Below are 18122 nucleotides of genomic sequence, written 5' to 3'. Positions count from 1 at the left end.
GCTTCTGCTCTTTCCCTGAGGGCTCTCCAGAGTTTAAAAAAAAAAAAAAAATGGAGGAAGTTCCCCAAAAGAAGGTTTAAATGATTGAGAATAGGAGCAAGAAGAACTTTGTCTGTCTTTCCCTCAAGTCCTATGATTAATAAAACCCAAGAAAGGCACTTTCTTTTAATTTATAACTTCACTTTATTGGAGAGCAAAGCATAGACTAATAAGGAATTAGGTGGAGTGGACTGCTTTTGTGTCTGGATATAGTTAGTGTAAAAGAAATTCAGCATGAAGAGCCTATTCCTAATGGCAAAACAATGCATTTGTTTATTAAGTAGCTAATTTTCAGGGCTTAATAATGTTAATTTGTGAGTCACCTTCTGGTAACCATATAACTGATAAAAAAAATGTAAAGGGTCCGATATAAATGAAAACATGCTCTATAAAAAATGCTCCAAAGCTTTGTTTAAAGACAAGGGCTCAGACTGTAGTTCACTGTAAAGTAGTGCTTAGCATGGGTAACGCCCTATGTTCGATCTCCACCACCACCAGAAAAGCCAAAACACAAACTAAACCCAGCAGTTAAACCTGATGTTTTGCTCCATAATGCATCCTTTCTGGCAGCGAAATCACTGTATGGTGCCAACACAAAAGCCTTGATTAGAATGTTCTGTTTTAGATCCTTTTTTTAAAAAATGAGCATTACCTTTTGTTTTACTGGACCTTATGAATCAGATCTGTCTTTAAACTTTCTCCATTCATTGGAAACTTGGTTGTCATGGCCACCAGAGTTCTGATGTGTGGCATTCACATTCAAACCATCACTGATAATACTCTCAGACTGGACAGGGTCTCTGTTGAGTGAGTTCATATTTGTGACAGCAGAGTCTGGGTCATAAGCTACCAGGTTCCCACACAATGCCTGGCAGATGTGCATCTGTATAGAAGCTGAGGGCTGAAGCTTGAATTTCACCTATACAACTGTGCAGAAAGTGATGCGTTTTTCTGGGACTAACTGAAATTGTCTCTAGGAATTTCCCCTTCTTTGTGCATCATCAGGGGTTTTTCAGATACTACCTGACAAACTCAGCTCAGTCAGCCTTGCTTCACTCAGAGGCAAAAGCTTTGCCTTATCTCTAAATAAAATAAATGGAAGACAACCACTCCAAGAAGGAAATTAGAGATTTAGGACACCCTGGGCTATGACAACAAGAGTATAGTAGGGGACAGGAAGGGCATAAGACAATGAGACCTAAAATACCCTAAAACTAACAGAGCTGTGCTTTTAAAAGCTTGTCATCTGAAACTAATGGGGGATTGAAGGAGAGCATTAGTTTGGCATTCCAAAATCCTAGTGTTTTTTTTTTTTTTTTTTTTAAAAAGGTACACATGCTCAGAAAAAAAATAACAGAAACTAAAACTACAATAAAATTTAATCTTAAACACTTAAACATGACCCTTTCTCACAAATTTCACATCTGTCCTGGATTTCTCTCTGCGGAGGTGGCTCTGAAAAAGAATCAACAGAGATGTAAACACCAAAGGAAAGAATAACACCTTCTTGATTAAGTTTAGGCCCATTAGTCTGACTTGGTTTCACTTATTTAAATATAGCATGGTGAAGTCACTTTGGAATGTCTGCAACCAATCATTTTCCCCAGTTAGGAACAAAGCTAGGAATGGGAATAAGAATTCAAAACAACCAAAAGTCATTAAAAATAAGGTAGCCCAAGAGTCATTGGGTTTTACAAGAAGCTACTGAGTCAGAGAATAATTTTCCTATCCATTCCTTTCTCATGATGTCTTTGCTCTTACCCTTATCCTTTTATCTTCTTTCTGGAAGGAGTGCAGGGGTGTGGTAGGTGAGAAAGCCTTGAACCTGAGGAAGAGGAACTGAGGGGAACTGCCTGAGGCCCAGACATAGCACTGATACAAGCTGCATAAATCTGAATTTAAATTCTTTAGGAGTGAAGAGAGAGGATAGATAATGTCCTTTGTGTGCCTTTGCCAAGGCTGCCATAACTAAGTACCACCAACTAGGAAGTTTAAGCGACCATATTCTCAGGGTTTTGGGTGAGACCAAGCTGTGGGCTGGGTTGATTTCTCCTGAGGTGTGTCTTCTTGACTATGGAGAGCCACTTTCTTCTTAGGTCTTTGAATGGTCTTCCCTCTCTGTGTGCCTATGTCTTAATCTCCTGTTCTTATAAAGACACCAATCACATTGGGTTAGGGACCACCCGCATGACCTCTTTGTACACATCTACCTTTTAAAAGACCCTATCCCTGAATATAGTCATATTATGAAGTACTAGGGGTTAGGACTTCAACGTACAAAGTTTGGAGAGGTCACAGTTCAGCCCCCAACAGTTGAGTTTTCACTTCTTCTAAAGATGGGACCTTTCAGACTGTGGTCCCTGAAACTCTTCTTTAGCCCTGTGAGAATGCCTAGACTGTCTTTTTAAAGATACCAACACCTCCACCTTACTTTGTCATCAAGACTAATCTCATATGTTGGCTATGTTCTTTCAGGTTACAGGAAACAGAATTGTACATGGATTATTTAAATTTATTTGGTGTTTTGTATTTTCATAAGGATACAAAGGGAAGTAAGGAAGACAGCATATCAACCACCTCCAGGAAAGCTTTCTAAAGTATTGAATGTTGTTCAAGTTATCATGAAGCTCTGAGGATCTGGTCATCGTTTTTGGAAAGAAATTCATTGTTCTTCGCTCTGAGTGACTTCAGGTGACAATGTGATCTTCCCTTTTTGTCTACCTCTACTGCTCCTGCAGACTTTCTTCCTTGATGTCCTTTCGAATTTCTCAACTCAAATTTCTTCTTCCTGTGATCTATCTTAAAATTTTAAGTGAAGGACTCTCACTTCCTCTATCATATTTCTTCTAGAATGATAATTATCTGTACATGCTCATGGAGCCCCTGTAAACACACTGTTAGTAGCCAAAATATGCTCTTAAACAAACATGTTATAGGAGATTGCCCCCGCCGTCTTTTACTATTTCTGCAAATTGTACATTTGAACAAAATTTCAGCCTTGTTCAAATACTACAGTGTAACTACTACCAATACTGTGATATTTTAATAGAAGATGGCTTCCAGGATGATCAATGATCATGACTAGATCTTGGATTCATAAAGTGTGGCTATGCATTCTGAGAAAGATGATGGAGGAGAGGCTTAGGAATAGCCCTACTCTTGTCTGGGAGGATGGCACACAGTGAGAGACAGCACTGGCTGACAGGTGAAAGCCAGAAACATCATGAGGCTGTTCTCTTCTTTATCCAAGGGTATCTTCTGGTGATAAAAGGCTCAGAGAGGATGTTGGGGGCCCACTGTCAGAATGAAACATCCAACAAGAGAGCAGAATTGCAATAGGAACTTCTAGTGAACAATGTACAGAAGGCCAGGCAAGTGAACCTTATATACAGAGTCCCTGTCACTGACATAATTCAGTCCCTAAAGAAGAGTTTAGTGAAAGGGGGGAGCAGATACATGGTGAGATAGATATTTGGAGCAGATGTCAAGGCTGAAGCCCAGACTATGGCACTAAGGGTAATCCCTGAGGTATAACTGTGGTCCACAGAGAGTCGTTACAGAATACTCATCTTCTTGATGCTTGGTGAAGTCACGCAACCTCTCTTGGGTCTCCCTGTCCTCATCTTATAATTAAGATGGTAAATGTGCTTGATGTGAAGATCAAAGGAGCACCATAGCCAAAAACACTCAGTAGATGGCAGCTATTAATGCGAAGGGAGAATCCTCCAGTCAAACTGTAGTAAGAGCATTTCAGGATACAGCACAGTAGCCAGTAATCAGGGTCAGAGATTAGGAGTTCTGGAATAGGTATAATCCTTCCCTCCGTTTTGTTGCTTCTCTTGGCACATTGTTCTACACAGAAGTAGAGATGGTTCCTGCTGGAATAGCATACACAACAGACAGGTTTCCTGGTTATAAAGAAATTCACTTGGGATCTTTGTGTTTGATGTAAGCACATTAGTACTTGGTCAGCATTCACATATGGTCTAGCAAAGCCTCTCCCAATATTGCCTTTTAATTACAACCACAGAAGACAGATTCTTCTAGAAAATGCCAGCAAGTTTAGTTTTTCCTCCTCCTGCTATTGCTGCTCCTGGGAGTTTGAATTTCCAAGCAGCAGGGAAGAAATACTAATGAATACTCCCCTATCAGATCCAGGCCTTTCACAACAATAGAGTTGTAAAAGGCCATCCAAACAGGTTTAATGAAGAAGAGATAGACTTATGTCCAGCTTGGTTGCTTTGTTGAAAGCCCAGTTTAGCTTGGAGGGCAGTTAAGGTGAAGTGGGAAAGAACATGAAAAAAAGGGGAGCAGGCAAAGAAAAGCTGACAGCAGTACCCTCGGGTAAACTGTCTGCTTTCAGGTGGCTAATGTTTTATCCAGTTCATTAGCACCCTCTGTTATGTCAAAAAACATTCTGTGTATGATGAAATAATTTTGCAAGTTGCTATTTTGCAAATTTACAAGAAAAGGGCATAGCTCAGAGGGCAGAGTGGAAATGTGGATGTGCAGAAAGAGATGGGGTTGGCCTGTCCCTGAGGACACTCTGACATTTGCCAGCAGAGAAGGAGAGTTTTACAATATGCTGCTCTGTTCTAGAAAGAGGTAGTGCTTGGACAATGCCTCTGCTTTGGCCACCCTTCCCAACCTCAGCAAGTTGCCCCTACCCCGCAAGGGCTGTCACACTGAGGAATTCCATCCAGTGGCTCCATGCCTTGGAAACATGTCCATTTGAAGAAATACCAGCCTGCTTCAAGATTCTAAATCCTGCCTTTATCCACTCCCTATAAAAGTATAGCAAAAATAGAGGTAATTATTCAGAGCTGTTCACCTATGGAAACAAAGTGCCAATGTGCTGTGTGCACATCTTAAAGTCAGTTGTGTTGAGGCATCGTTAGGGGAAAGGAGAGGCCATATAGGGTGAGCTCACTCTGGGGTTTTCATTTGCCTGAGGAATGAGTGGCTTACGTGTGGCCATTGTCAGTGGGAGACCCGGCCAAGTGTTCTCTAAAGAGTGCCGTGGGCTTGTCACCATGGCTACTTCAGAACCACAAGCCAGTTTCTGGGAACCAAGAGAGCATGTGTATGATACTTCCTGGGAATTTCCAGAACTAGCTGGGAGGGACTGGAGATATTCTGAAGCACTCATTGTCCACAATTTGTGGTTAAGCCACAGAGAACAGCCTTTGCTACTACGAGCATGTCATAGAGAAAGATGTTATGGGTACACATTATGAGCATAAAGTGACCACACATTGCCATACTTCAACATGGAAATCGGTCTCATCTCTTACAGACACATTAGGCAGAAACCTGACTACTGATTGCTATACCTTTGTGCTTGGCTGTGTTTTGTTTTAATGTAACGTGAGATAGACAGGCTTTGGTACTGATCAGTTCTCCCCACTTCACCCCCAACCCGGTTCACCCCGTGGCTCATTGTCAAGGTGAGAGGTTGGCTGGGGTAGGACTGGCTCAAAGCTATAGGACACCCTCTAACAATCAACTCTTCAGAGTCTGAGCTGCCTCCAGCTCCTTCCCTTCTTTGATTTACACTCTTTCAGGCTGCAAAGTCTTGATCTTACAGTGTGACCCTCTAATCAGATAAGCTTACTACAGAACCTTCTTTATTCTCAGGGTCACTGGTGTATAAAAGGCCCCACTCCTTCGACCATCTCAGGGTAGCAACGGCCTTCAAGAGTCACATAGAAGTTGGCCGACTGTCGCCATAGCGCAGGTTGACAACCTTCTCAGGTTACTGTGCTTAACAGGCAAAGCCTGCTTTGAATTTCTCAGAGAAGCAGGAGACTTGCAGTGTCATCGGTTCATGCAATTCATTCATTGTGATTTGGTCCCCAGATTTCCTGCCATTGGAATCAGAGCTCATTTTCATAGTCAGTGGACCATTGAAGCCTTGTATACACAAAACAATAAAGTAGAAAAAATGGAAATTAAAAAACAACTTCCGCTAAAATTATACAAATGTTATCTGGGGTCCTATTAATATCAATATCAAAATCAATATAATATAGAGGCGTAATATACAATAAAATGTAATATGAACTGTAAGTATCAGGAGATTTCATCTTCCTGTGAGCAGCTAGGCGCAGCACAGACTGCATCTGCCATGTTTCAAGGCAGGGAAGATATTAGGAACAGCGTCTTTTAGAAATTATAGGTTTGCAAATCCCTTCTCTTTCAGGGATTAAAGAAAATATAACCTGCTCTGGAGTATTTATAATGAAAAAAAGTGGGATTTTCTTGTCTTTTGTCTGCACACCTAGCCTGGGGCAGAGTCATTCACCAAAGTCAGTCGTGTGCTGTAGAATCTGTTTACAGAGCATTCTCTTAAACATCTTCCTTGTATGTGCTAGCATCTTGGTTTTGCAGCCTTTTTTGTTTTGTCAAACTCCCCTTCTGAAAGGGACAGATAAATTAGGAGCAGGCGCCACCTGGTGTTTTGATAAGGAACTGTACCTTCAAAGGCCTGTTCTCCGTTGGATGGGTAGTTTCGCCCTCTAGTGCATGGGAACACGCTAAGCGTCTTAATTAAGTACTAGTTACTAGTGAAATTACTAAGTTTAAAATGCTATCAACCTACAACAGTAATTTTTTTTTTTTTTTTTGGTACCGGGGATTGAACTCGGGTCCGTGAGCTTGCAAGGCGGGCCACCGAACCACTGAGCTAAATCCCCGGCCCTAGTAATTTAAAAGACTAATGTTCTAATATCTAAAGTTCTAAAACTGCCTCCCAAAAGAGACCTATTTATGCATTTGCCAAGCATTTCCTAAGGACTGTGTGTGTATTATTATTTTAGTGTCTACTACTGTGAAACAAATCACCCCTGAACATAGACTGAAACTACAGTCATTCATTATCTCCAGTGGTTTCTGTGGGCCAGCGAACCTGGAGCGGTTTAGTTGGGCGGTTCTGGCAGATGGTGTCTGCGGCCATCTCAGAGCTTCGTTTGTTCCCGTGTCCGGTAGTTGAGCTGGGAATACCAGAGAACGTCGGGTATGACCCCCTTTCATGAGCCACTTTGTAGTCTCTCCAGTGTGGTCATACTTTTCCCCCAGTGGTTCAGTGCATGGAGGCGGTGTCCTGACAGAGCCAGGAGGAAGCTGTATTGCTCCTTAGGACCTCAAGACTTTGGGGTCACGAAGTATCTTTCACTGTGTTCTGTTGATAGAAGCAGTCATGGAGATCACCCAGGTTCGTGGACAGAGAACACAACCTCACTCTTCAATACAGAAACGTCAGTGACTTGTGGGAAGAAAATGTGGGATGGGATATTTGTAAAAATATAACCAGCCACAATTTTATTTAATTCTCCCCAGACTATGGAAACTTTCTACTGTCATTATCTCAATTTTACATGTAAGTTAGTGAAAAGTCAAGAAATACTCAAATTCTTTCCACATTAAAACATTGTTCAGTAAGCTATCTAAAGTGTTATCTGTACATGGTTTTCAGTCTTGATGCTATTGGCATTGTGGATTGGGTTTCTCCTTTGTCGCAAAGGCCTTCTCTGGCCACTGTAAACTGGTTAGCAGGATTCCTGGTGTCTAGCTACCAGATTCCAGTAGCCCATACTGTACTTAGCCACCATGACAAAACACCTGAGACAACCAATTTATAAGGGGGAAAGGTTTACTTTGGCTCGTGGTGCCAGAAGTTTCCGTCCATGCTATTTGTCTCTGCTGCACTGGGTCAGTTGCAGCACAGTACATTATAACAGGCGTGTGTGGCAGAGGATGTGTGTCCACCTCACGGCCACCAGGAAGCAAAAACAGGGTAGTCAGTGTTCCTGTAGCCCCTCCAAGGACAGCACCCTAATGGCCTAAGTTGAGAACCAGTTTTAGAACATAGCTTTGATTGTTAGCTACTGATTAGGAGGAGACTCTGTAAAACTAATGCATGTTGAAGGTCCATACTTTATTTCTTGTAATTATAGAAAATATAATTTATATAATTACAGTTATCTTATAGAGTATCATTTCAGTCTAATTTCCAACCTTATTCCACCATTAATTTTATAAATAGTATTTCCTCCTCTCCCTCATGGGACTCCACTGCCAGACAGCCTTCACTTCAGAGCTCCTTGCCAGGCTGACTGAGACTTCTGCAGGGCAGCTTGCAGTCCAGACTTCCTTAACTGTCCTTTTTCCCTCTCTCTCACCTTTCATGTATTATGGGCTACATCTTGTACAGAACCCTTCAGGCGCCCTACCAGTGGCACTGGCAGCAAGGATGTTGTCCAATCATTGGGCTGGTAGAATTCTCGGAAGTGGTCTGAATTGCCTCCAGAACTCAAAGAAGCCTACCAGGCTCTGTGTTTCCTCTTTTGTTTCAGAGAGGATTTTGTGATATGAAGTTGACCATTAGATCCCTTGAAAGCTTTGCTGATGAGGCAGGTCATTGGTTTTCACAGAGTTTATCATCTCCTTTCTGGAGCACAGGTGCTTGACTAGTACCTCAAGTACACCAGTCACCTCTAGCTTCTAGACCGTGACCATGTCATTGATGTGGTGGATGAGTTTGATGGTCAGTGGCTTAAGGGAATCTGGTCACTTCAGGCTTTTTTATAACAGAGGGTAGCTGAGTTAACACAGCCCTGAGGAAAAATAGGTAAGTGGATATTGTAGTCTGTCTCACATGACTGCAAACTGTTCCTGATCTTTTAAAAAATCTGGATAGAAAAAGTCACATCCGCCAAATCGATGACACACACCATGTACCCAAGGCCTTATGAATATGCTTTATCCATGGTAGCTACAATCATGGGGATTTCTACTGGCTGAAGTTGTAGTAATCTATTGTCATTCTCTAGGGTCCACCCAGTTCCTGCAGAGAAACACTGGCCACACAAAGGAGAGATGGCAGAGACTACTAATCTTGTTTTGCACTTATTATCTTGGCAGAAGACCAGTGTCAGCTTTGATTTGACCATCTTCACATGGTCCTTACAGACCAGGGAGAAATATGGGGGTGACTCCAAATGACACTACCAAATATATGTTTGCATTGTACATGGAAATGGGAGAAGCGCCCCTGCATGAGTTCACAGATTTAGTGGCCAGGGCTCCACTTATGGGCTTGACTCCTGTAAGCCCCCACTCCAAAAAGAGGTCCATGACGATTTTGGTCTTCGGGAATCAAAGTGAATTAGAGCCTGTGTACAAAAGTCTGAGTTCCCCCTTCTTCTAATGTATAGTTATTCAAGTGAATGGGCATAGGTCCCTTTAGGAAAGGATGGGTCAAATCATCACAGTATATACTTGTGGTACTTCAGCGGCTTATTGAGGGTCTGGCTATCTCTTCAGCCAGTGGACCTCAGATCCAAAAATTGGTTCAGGTCTAGGAACTAACTGAAGGATCATAGCTGTTCAATGGGGCAACTATTAGCTTTCTGCTCCTACGTTCTTACCTTTTCTGGTTGCGATGCTAAGCATTATCGTTTTTGTCGCTTTTCCATTCTGTTCTTTGATGTGTCAGACTTTGTTATACACCTCTCCAACTTCTTGAAGGTCAACCTATCTTTGATACCATTCTGACCTTCCTGGTTGTTACAGTGATTTTGGTGGTTACATGCTGCTACCTGGTCTCTTATCTGGGACCTCCCTGTCCTCATGAATTCTCTTGACTTACTTCTGTGACAGCAACTGTAGACAAGGCCACCAGAGACATCATCCTGATGTCTCGTTGAAAGATCCTTCAGAGAACACATTTCTTCAGTGGGTGTTCTGGCCTCACATATTGATTCTAGTACATCTCATTTCTTTATCCCTTCTGTCACCATCTGTCGAGGAAACTTGGACATTTTCACGCAGTCATTGGCTGAGAGTAGCTGTTAGGAACGGTGGCTTGAGTAGGAAGGTGGTGGTGCATCCCAAGGGGGTAGCTGCTGGCCGTAAGTCAGTTATGCTTTGTGACGTAGCAGGCCCATGTGGCACATTTTGTGACTGCCACATAAGTAAAAGTATGATATACTTGAAGAAGAACCATCCCTGTAGGAACATTTTTTGGCAAAGTCACTAAAATACAGACTTTCTAAGCACCTTCATTTAAATAAAAGTAAAAAAGAGCTAAGGTTTATTGAGCATTTATTATATGCTATGCATTCTATTAAGCACAAGATGTTGCATTATCTCATTTTAAAGTTATTATTATTCTTCTAATTTTACAGATGTACAAATGAAATAAAAGATAACTAAGGAAACTGCCCAAAACCAAAACTTAAGCAGAAGAGAAAGGATTGGAACTAGATCTGACTAAATCCACAGATCAGAAATTCTTGCATTTATTACATTAATGGAGTTTGGTTTCCAGCATAGAGATTTTTAAAATATCTAGACTAAATCTCTCTTCTTTGATATTATTATAAATAGCACCACTTTAAAATTCCATTTCCAATTGTTCTTTGCTAGTGTGTAGATAAACAATAGATTTTTGTATATTGATCTTGTATCCTGAGATGTTGCTGTATCAAAATTTTTATAAATTTTGTAGGATTTTCTGTGTAGCCAGTGTCATTTGTAAATAGAAACAGTTCTATTCCTTCTTCCCAATGTATATGCCAATTTCTTTTTCTTGCCTTATTAAACTAGCTAAAAACTCTGGTATAATGCTGGTTAGGAATGTTAAAAGTACACATCCTGATTCTTTCAACTTTAGAATTAAAGCTTTCAATATTTGACCATGAAGTGTGATAGCTTTAGCTGTGTTATAGATGTGCTATTCTTTTCTTAGATTTTAGAATATTTATTCTTTTTATTTTATTTTACTTTTTATTTTTTGATACCAGGGATCAAACTCAGGTCCTTGTGCTTGAGAGGCAGGCGGCAGAACCACTGAGCTAGATCCCCAGCCCCTTAATTCTTCTTTTTAAACTCATAGTCAGTATTCAATTTTGCCAAAATTTTTTATCTATTGAGACAATCATATTATTTTGTTCTTTGCTTAAATATTGGATTATGTTGATTGATTTTTCTAATATTCCAGCCTTATATTGCTAGTAAACATCTTATTTGGCTATCATATTTTTCATTTCACATATTGAAGGAGTAGGTGTTTGTTTAGAATTTTGGAGTTTTCCTTATGAGGAATATTGGTCTGTATTTTTTACTTCCTTGTAGTGTGTCTGATTTTGTTAGAGGATAAAGCTAGCTTAAAAAAGGGCAATGAGCTATTTTCTGGAAGAGTTTATGTAGGATTTGTAATATATCTTCCTTAATTTAGTAGAATTTATCGGTCAAGACTTTTGAACGTGGAGTTTCCTGCATGAAATGGTTTGTACTACAAACTTGGTTTATTTAAGAAATATAGGACTAAGTTCTCTATTTTTTTTCTTGAAGGAACCTTGGTAGTCTGTGTCTTTTAAGAAATTTGTCTCTTTCATTTACCCAATGTATTTGTATAAAGTTGTTCATAACAGTCACCTTAATGTATTGTACTTCTAGTGTCTCTGAGGTCTGTAATGATGTCTTTCTTTTATTTCTGATATTTACAATTTATGTCTTCTATTTTTTTAATCCTAATCACTCTGGTTAAAAGCTTGTCTTATGTTTTCTTTATTTTCTTTCTTTCTTTCATATCAGTAGATACATTTTTATTTTTTATTTATTTTTTCCATTATTTTATGTTTTCTTTAAAACCAACTTTGGTTTCATTAATTTTTCTCTATTTTTTATTTTTTTCTATTTGACTCTTTATTATTCTTTTACTTACTATGAATTCAAATAAAGGTGAAAATTGAGGTCAGTGAAACCAGAGCTTTCTTCTTTTGTAGTGAAGTTGTCTATGGCTACTAATTTTTCAAGCACTACATCAACTATGTCTCACAAATGTTTAAAATTAATATCAACTTAATGCCGTTTTTCATTTTAATTAAATTTAAAGCATTTTCTAATTTCATTTTGACTTTTAAAAAATTCACGCTATTTGAAATTGTGTTGCTTACTTTCCAAATTCTTTGGGATATTTCCAGATATTCTTTCATTGTTGATTTCTAATTTAATTCTGTTGTAATCAGAGAGACCTTTTATGTGATTTAATTCTGTTCAGATTTGCTGAGGTTTGTTCTACAGCCAAGAGTATAATTGTTCTCTGTGAATGTTGGGTGTGCATTTGAAAATAATGCATATTTGACTATTACTGGGTTGAATGTTATGTGTTTCTTAGGTCAAGCTGTTTAACAATGTGGTCAACATTGTCTGTACCCTCATTTTCTCTCCATTTGATTTATTCCTGAGAGAAGAGCATAAAAGTCTTTAACTGTAATTATTAATGTATTTTTCTCTCAGCTGTAGTAGCAGTTTTGTCTTTGTGCATCTTGAAGCTCTGTTGTTAGTTCTATATGTATTTATGCTTTCTATCTTTTCATGAATTTATCCCAAGTCCCCCATTATATATTGTCCCCTTTTATTATGTTAACATATTTCTACTTTAATATTTATAGAGGGGTTATTTTGTGGACAGCAGATAGTGACATTGCTTTTTATTTTTAACTCCAGGAAAGAGCAAGAGCACATGATCTCCAACAGCCCCAACTCCACCATGGGTTTTCCCACAACTAGAAAATCACAGGAGTTGGCACAGGTGCAGCACAGTGGACAAGGCTTGCTTTAAAAAATCACCTTGCTGGTCATGGTCTCTCCCCAACAAGTAAGTGCTGATCTTACTTTCTAAAAGAAAAGTTTGTAATGTGGTAATCCAATGTTATTGGTGATACGGTGTGACTTAAATCCACTATCATACTATTTGTCATATATTTATTCTATTTAGTTTTATCCTTCTGTTTTTTCATTAGTGAAATATTGTTATGATTTCATTTTATCTCTACTATTGCTTATTTTAAATATCTCCATTACAACTTGTTTTTCTTAAGTTTTGGGGATTGAACCAAGGCCTTTCTACTGAGCTACATCTTCAGACCTATTTATTTATTTATTTTTCATTTTGAGACAGGGTATCCCTAAGTCACTAAGATGCCCAGACTAGCTTGAATTTGCAACCCTGCTGTCTTGGCCTCTCAGAGTGCTGGTATTACAGGCATGTGCCGTCAGGCCTTAGGTTCTCTTGTAACTTTTTAATGGATACCCTGGGCATATTAATTTATATGTTTAAGTATTCACTATACCTTCAAATTACTTCACATGCTATTTAATCTCACACTTCATAACCATATACTCCCAAGTCCCCCTTCCTATCTTTTGAGATGTTTTCATAAATTTTAATTTCAAATACTGTATACAATATACTTGGCAAATACATATTACTTGGCTACTACTTTTGTTTTCATCATCCAATGATTTTTTTTTCAGCTTTAATTGAATTTATTGGTACATTTTAGGGATACAGTACAGTTACATTCAAGTCCCCCTTTATCTTTTGAGATGTTTTCATAAATTTTAATTTCAAATACTGTATACAATATACTTGGCAAATACATATTACTTGGCTACTACTTTTGTTTTCATCATCCAATGATTTTTTTTTCAGCTTTAATTGAATTTTTAGGTACATTTTAGGGATACAGTACAGTTACATTCATTGTTGGGATCTTGTACCTCTACATGACAAGTCTTGATTCTCATTTTTTCCCCTGACCTCTGCCCTCCCTTCACCCCCTCCTCCCCTCCCCATCTACAAACACTTTATTTTCATCTTTTCATTCTCTCACATTTTTTTCTTTTCCCTTTTTACTCTTCCCCTACCCATCTCACCTTCCCTACACCTTTAGCTCCTTTCTTCCCATTTCTAAATGTCAGTAATCTTATTAGAATCTTATGCATTGTTGCAGATTGTTTACACCAGGGAAACTATTTGGTATTTACACATGTGGGACTTATTTATTTCACTTAGGAGTATATCTTCAATATGTATCCATTTTCCTATGAATGAATCTATTTTCTCGTTCTTTATGGCTGAGTAATATTCCATTTTGTAGAAAAACCACAACTTCTTTATCCAGTTTCTTTCGGATGGGCAAATAGGCTGTTTCCAAGATTTAGCTATTACAAACTGTGCCACTATAAACATGGGTGCACATACTTCTCTGTGATATGATTCTTTTAGTTCTTTTGGAAAGATACCCAGCAGAGGGATGGCTGGGTCAAATGGAACCTCCAGTCCAAGCTCTTTGAGGTATCTCCATATTGATTTCCATAGTGGTTGCACTAGTCTGCACTCCCACCAACAATGGAGGAGGGTTCCTTTCTCCCCACAACCCCGCCAACATTTGTTATTGTGTGATTTCTTGATAGCAGCCATTCTTTGTGGGGTGAGGTGGAATCTCAGTGTTGTTTTCATCTGCATCTCTCGAATGACCAGTGATGTGGAACATTTTTTCATATATTTTCTTGCTGCTTTTACTTCTTTGTATGAGAAATGTCTGTTCATTTCGGATGCCCATTTTTGGATCGGGTCTTTATATTTGGGGGGACTGATTGTTTTGAGTTCTTTATATATCCTTGATAATAGTCCTTTGTCTGAGGTACAGCTGGTAAAAATTTTTTCCCACATTGTAGATTGTCTCTTAGTTCTGCTAATGGTTTCTTTTGAAGTACAGAAGCTTTTTAGTAAGATGAGATCCCAGTTGTTGATTCTTTCTGCTAGTTCCCGTGCTACTGAGGATTTGTTCATAAAGTCTTTTCCTATACCAATGTCTTCCAGAGTTCTGCCTAACTTACTTTCCAGCAAGTTTAATGTTTCTGTTTTAATATTTAGATCTTTAATCCATTTGGATTTTAATTTAGTGCATGGCGAAAGATAAGGGTCTAATTTTAATCTGTGGCAGGTTGATATCCAGTTTTTCCAACACCATTTATTAAAGAGGCTATCTTTCCTCCACTGAGGATGGTGAGCTCCTTTGTCGAAGATGAGGTAGCTGAGTACATCTGCATTTGTTTTTGTGTCTTCCAGTCTGTTCCATTGATCCTCAGGCCTATTTCTTTGCCAGTACCATGCTGATTTTATCACAGTGGCTTTGTAGTATAGTTTCAAATTGGGAATTGTTACACCTGGTGCCATGTGACTGTTGCCTATAATGGCTTTTGCTATTCTAGGTCTCTTGTGGTTCCAAATGAATTTTTGGATTCTTTTTTCTAGTTCTGTGAAATATAGTGTTGGAATTTCAATTGGCATTGCATTGAATGTATATAGCAGTTTCGGTAGTATGGCCATTTTCACTATGTTGATTCTTCCTACCCAGGAGCAGGGGATATCTTTCCATTTTTTTATATCCTCTTCGATTTCTTTTTTCAGAGTGCTGTAGTTTTCAGTGTAGAGATCTTTTGTTTCTTTTGTTAGATTGATTCCTAGATACTTCATTTTTTTGGATGCTATTGTAAAAGGAATTTTTTCCCTTATTTCTCTTTCTGTCTGTCTGTTATTTGTGTATAGAAAGGCTATTGATTTTTGGGTATTCACCTTGTATCCAGATACTTTACTGAATCTGTCAATTAAGTCTAGAAGTTTTTTGGTGGAGTTTTTTGGATCTTCAATGTAGAGTATCATATCATCAGCAAATAATGATAGTTTAACTTCTTCCTTTCCTATCTTTATTGCTTTAATTTCTTTCTCTTGTCTAATTGCTGTGGCTAATGTTTCCAGAACTATATTGAAGAGAAGTGGCGATAGTGGGCATCCTTGTCTTGTTCCTGATTTTAACATGAAGGTTTTCAGTTTTTGGCCATTCAATATGATGTTGGCTGATGGTTTTTCATAAATAGCCTTTATTAAATTGAGGTATAGACCATCTATTCCAATTTTTTGCAGGGTTTTTATCATGAATGGGTGTTGAATTTTATCAAATGCTTTTTCTGCATCTATTGAGAGGATCATATGGTTTTTGTCCTTGACTTTGTTAATATAATGTATTACATTCACTGACTTTCGTATGTTGAACCACCCTTGCATCTCTGGAATAAATCCGACTTGGTCATGATGGATGATCTTCTTAATAATCCTCTGTATTCTGTTTGCTAGTATCTTATTAAGGATTTTTGCATCTATATTCATTAAGGAGATTGGTCTGTAGTTCTCCTTTTTGGTTGTATCTTTCTCTGGTTTGGGAATCAGAGTGATACTTGCTTCCAGGAATGAATTTGGAAGTATAGCTTCTCTTTCAATTTCATTGAAAAGTTTGAAGAGTAATGGTAGTAGTTCTTCTCTAAATGTCTTGTAAAATTCAGCAGTGAATCCATCAGGGCCTGGGCTTTTCTTTGTTGGTAAGTTTTTAATTACATTTTCAATTTCACTGATTGTGATTGGGGTGTTTAAAATGTTTTTATCTTCTTCGTTCAACTTTGGTAATTCATAAGTATCTAGAAATCTGTCCATTTCTTCTGTGTTTTCCATTTTATTAGAGTACAGGTTCTCAAAGTAGGTGTTCATGATCCTCTGGATTTCTTTCGGATCTGTTGTGACTTCGCCTTTTTCATTCCTAATTGCATGGATCTGAGCCTTTTCTTTCCTTTTTTTGATAAGATTAGCTAAGGGTTTGTCAATTTTATTTATTCTTTCAAAAAACCAGCTCTTTGTTTCATTTATTTTTTGTATCGTTTTCTTAATTTCAATTGCATTGATTTCTGCTCGGATCTTTATAATTTCCTCTCTTGTTCGAGCTTTGGGTTTTTCTTGCTCTTGTTTTTCTAGGAGTCTAAGTTTCATCGTTAAGTTGTTTATTTGAGCCCGCTCTGTTTTCCTAGTGTGGGCATTCAATGTTATGAATTTTCCACGTAGAACTGCTTTCATTGTGTCCCAAAGATTCCTGTATGTTGTATTGGCATTCTCATTTATTTGTAAAAACTGTCTAATTTCTTCTTTAATTTCCTCTGTAATCCATTGATTGTTTAGGAGAGTGTTGTTCAGTTTCCATGTGCTTGTGAAGTTTCTATAGTTTCTTGTGCTATTGATGTCTAGTTTGATTGCACTATGATCTGATAATAAACAGGGGATGACTTCAATTTTTTTGCATTTATTTAGACCTGTTTTGTGAGCCAGTATGTGGTCTATTTTGGAGAATGATCCATGTGCAGCCGAAAAGAATGTATATTCTGGTTTTTGGGGGTGGAATACTCTATAAACATCTATTAAGTCCATGTGTTCCAAAGCTTGGTTCAGTTCTATTATTTCATTGTTGATTTTCTGCCTAGTAGATCTGTCAATTTGTGATAGTGGGGTATTTAAATCCCCCACTACAATTGTATTAGTGCTTATTTGGTTTTTCATGTTACTTAATATTTGTTTTATATAGTTGGGGGCATTTATATTTGGTGCATATATGTTTATGATTGTCAGCTCTTCCTCTTGAATTGTTCCCTTTACAAGGATGTAGTGTCCTTCTTTGTCTCTCTTAATGAGTTTTGGTTTGAAATTTACTTTATCTGAGAATAAGATTGCTACCCCTGCTTTTTTCTGGACTCCTGACGCATGGAGAATTGTTTTCCATCCTTTCACTTTCAGTCTATGGACTTCCTTTTGCACTAGGTGTGTTTCTTGTATACAACATATTGTTGGATTTTGCTTCTTAATCCATTCTGCCAATCTGTTTCTCTTGATTGGTGAATTGAGGCCATTAACATTGATGGTTACAACTGATATATTTTGACTTATTCTTGTCATGTTTTTGTCCATTTGTTGACTCTTTTTACTTTTTCTCCCATCTCCTTTTAGTTTCTTGCCTTGCCTATTTGATTTGGTCTGTTGGGCCTCATGTTATTGTGAATTTCGTTGTCCTTTTCTAGGATATTGTTTAGAATTCCTTGCAGTGCTGGTTTGGTGTTCATGAAATTTCTCAGGTGCTCTTTGTCGTGGAAGTATTTTATTTCCCCATCTATTTTGAAAGAGAGTTTTGCAGGATACAAAAGTCTAGGTTGGAGATTCTTTTCTTTTAGGACTTGGAATACCTCACTCCAGGCTCTCCTTGACTTAGGGGTTTGTGTTGAAAAGTCTGCTGTGATTCTAATGGGCTTTCCTTTGCATGTGATTTGTTTCTTTTCTCTTACTGCTTGTAGTATTTTGTTTTTCTGTTGGATTTCTGGAATCTTGATTATTATATGTCTAGGTGTAGATTTTTTTT

General features: G+C 38.3%; 1 protein-coding gene across 5 annotated transcripts in view; it reads left to right on the top strand.

The window, feature by feature from the left end:
• Positions 1-18122, top strand: part of Tmem170b (transmembrane protein 170B) — a 133576-nt gene that overhangs the window by 53507 nt on the left and 61947 nt on the right. For 3 of the 5 annotated variants that reach the window (XM_033761917.1, XM_033761920.1, XM_033761916.1), the window contains exons 3-4: positions 2579-2730; positions 12553-12703. The gene's annotated coding sequence lies outside the window, so the exon portion shown is untranslated. The remainder of the gene's footprint in view (positions 1-2578; positions 2731-12552; positions 12704-18122) is intronic. The other 2 variants (XM_033761919.1, XM_033761918.1) reach the window with 1 other exon arrangement.

This window comes from Fukomys damarensis, unplaced genomic scaffold, assembly GCF_012274545.1.
Source record: "Fukomys damarensis isolate Sample0158 unplaced genomic scaffold, DMR_v1.0_HiC HiC_scaffold_10, whole genome shotgun sequence".
Lineage (NCBI taxonomy): Eukaryota > Metazoa > Chordata > Mammalia > Rodentia > Bathyergidae > Fukomys > Fukomys damarensis.
This window is presented reverse-complemented; position numbering and strand designations above follow the sequence as displayed.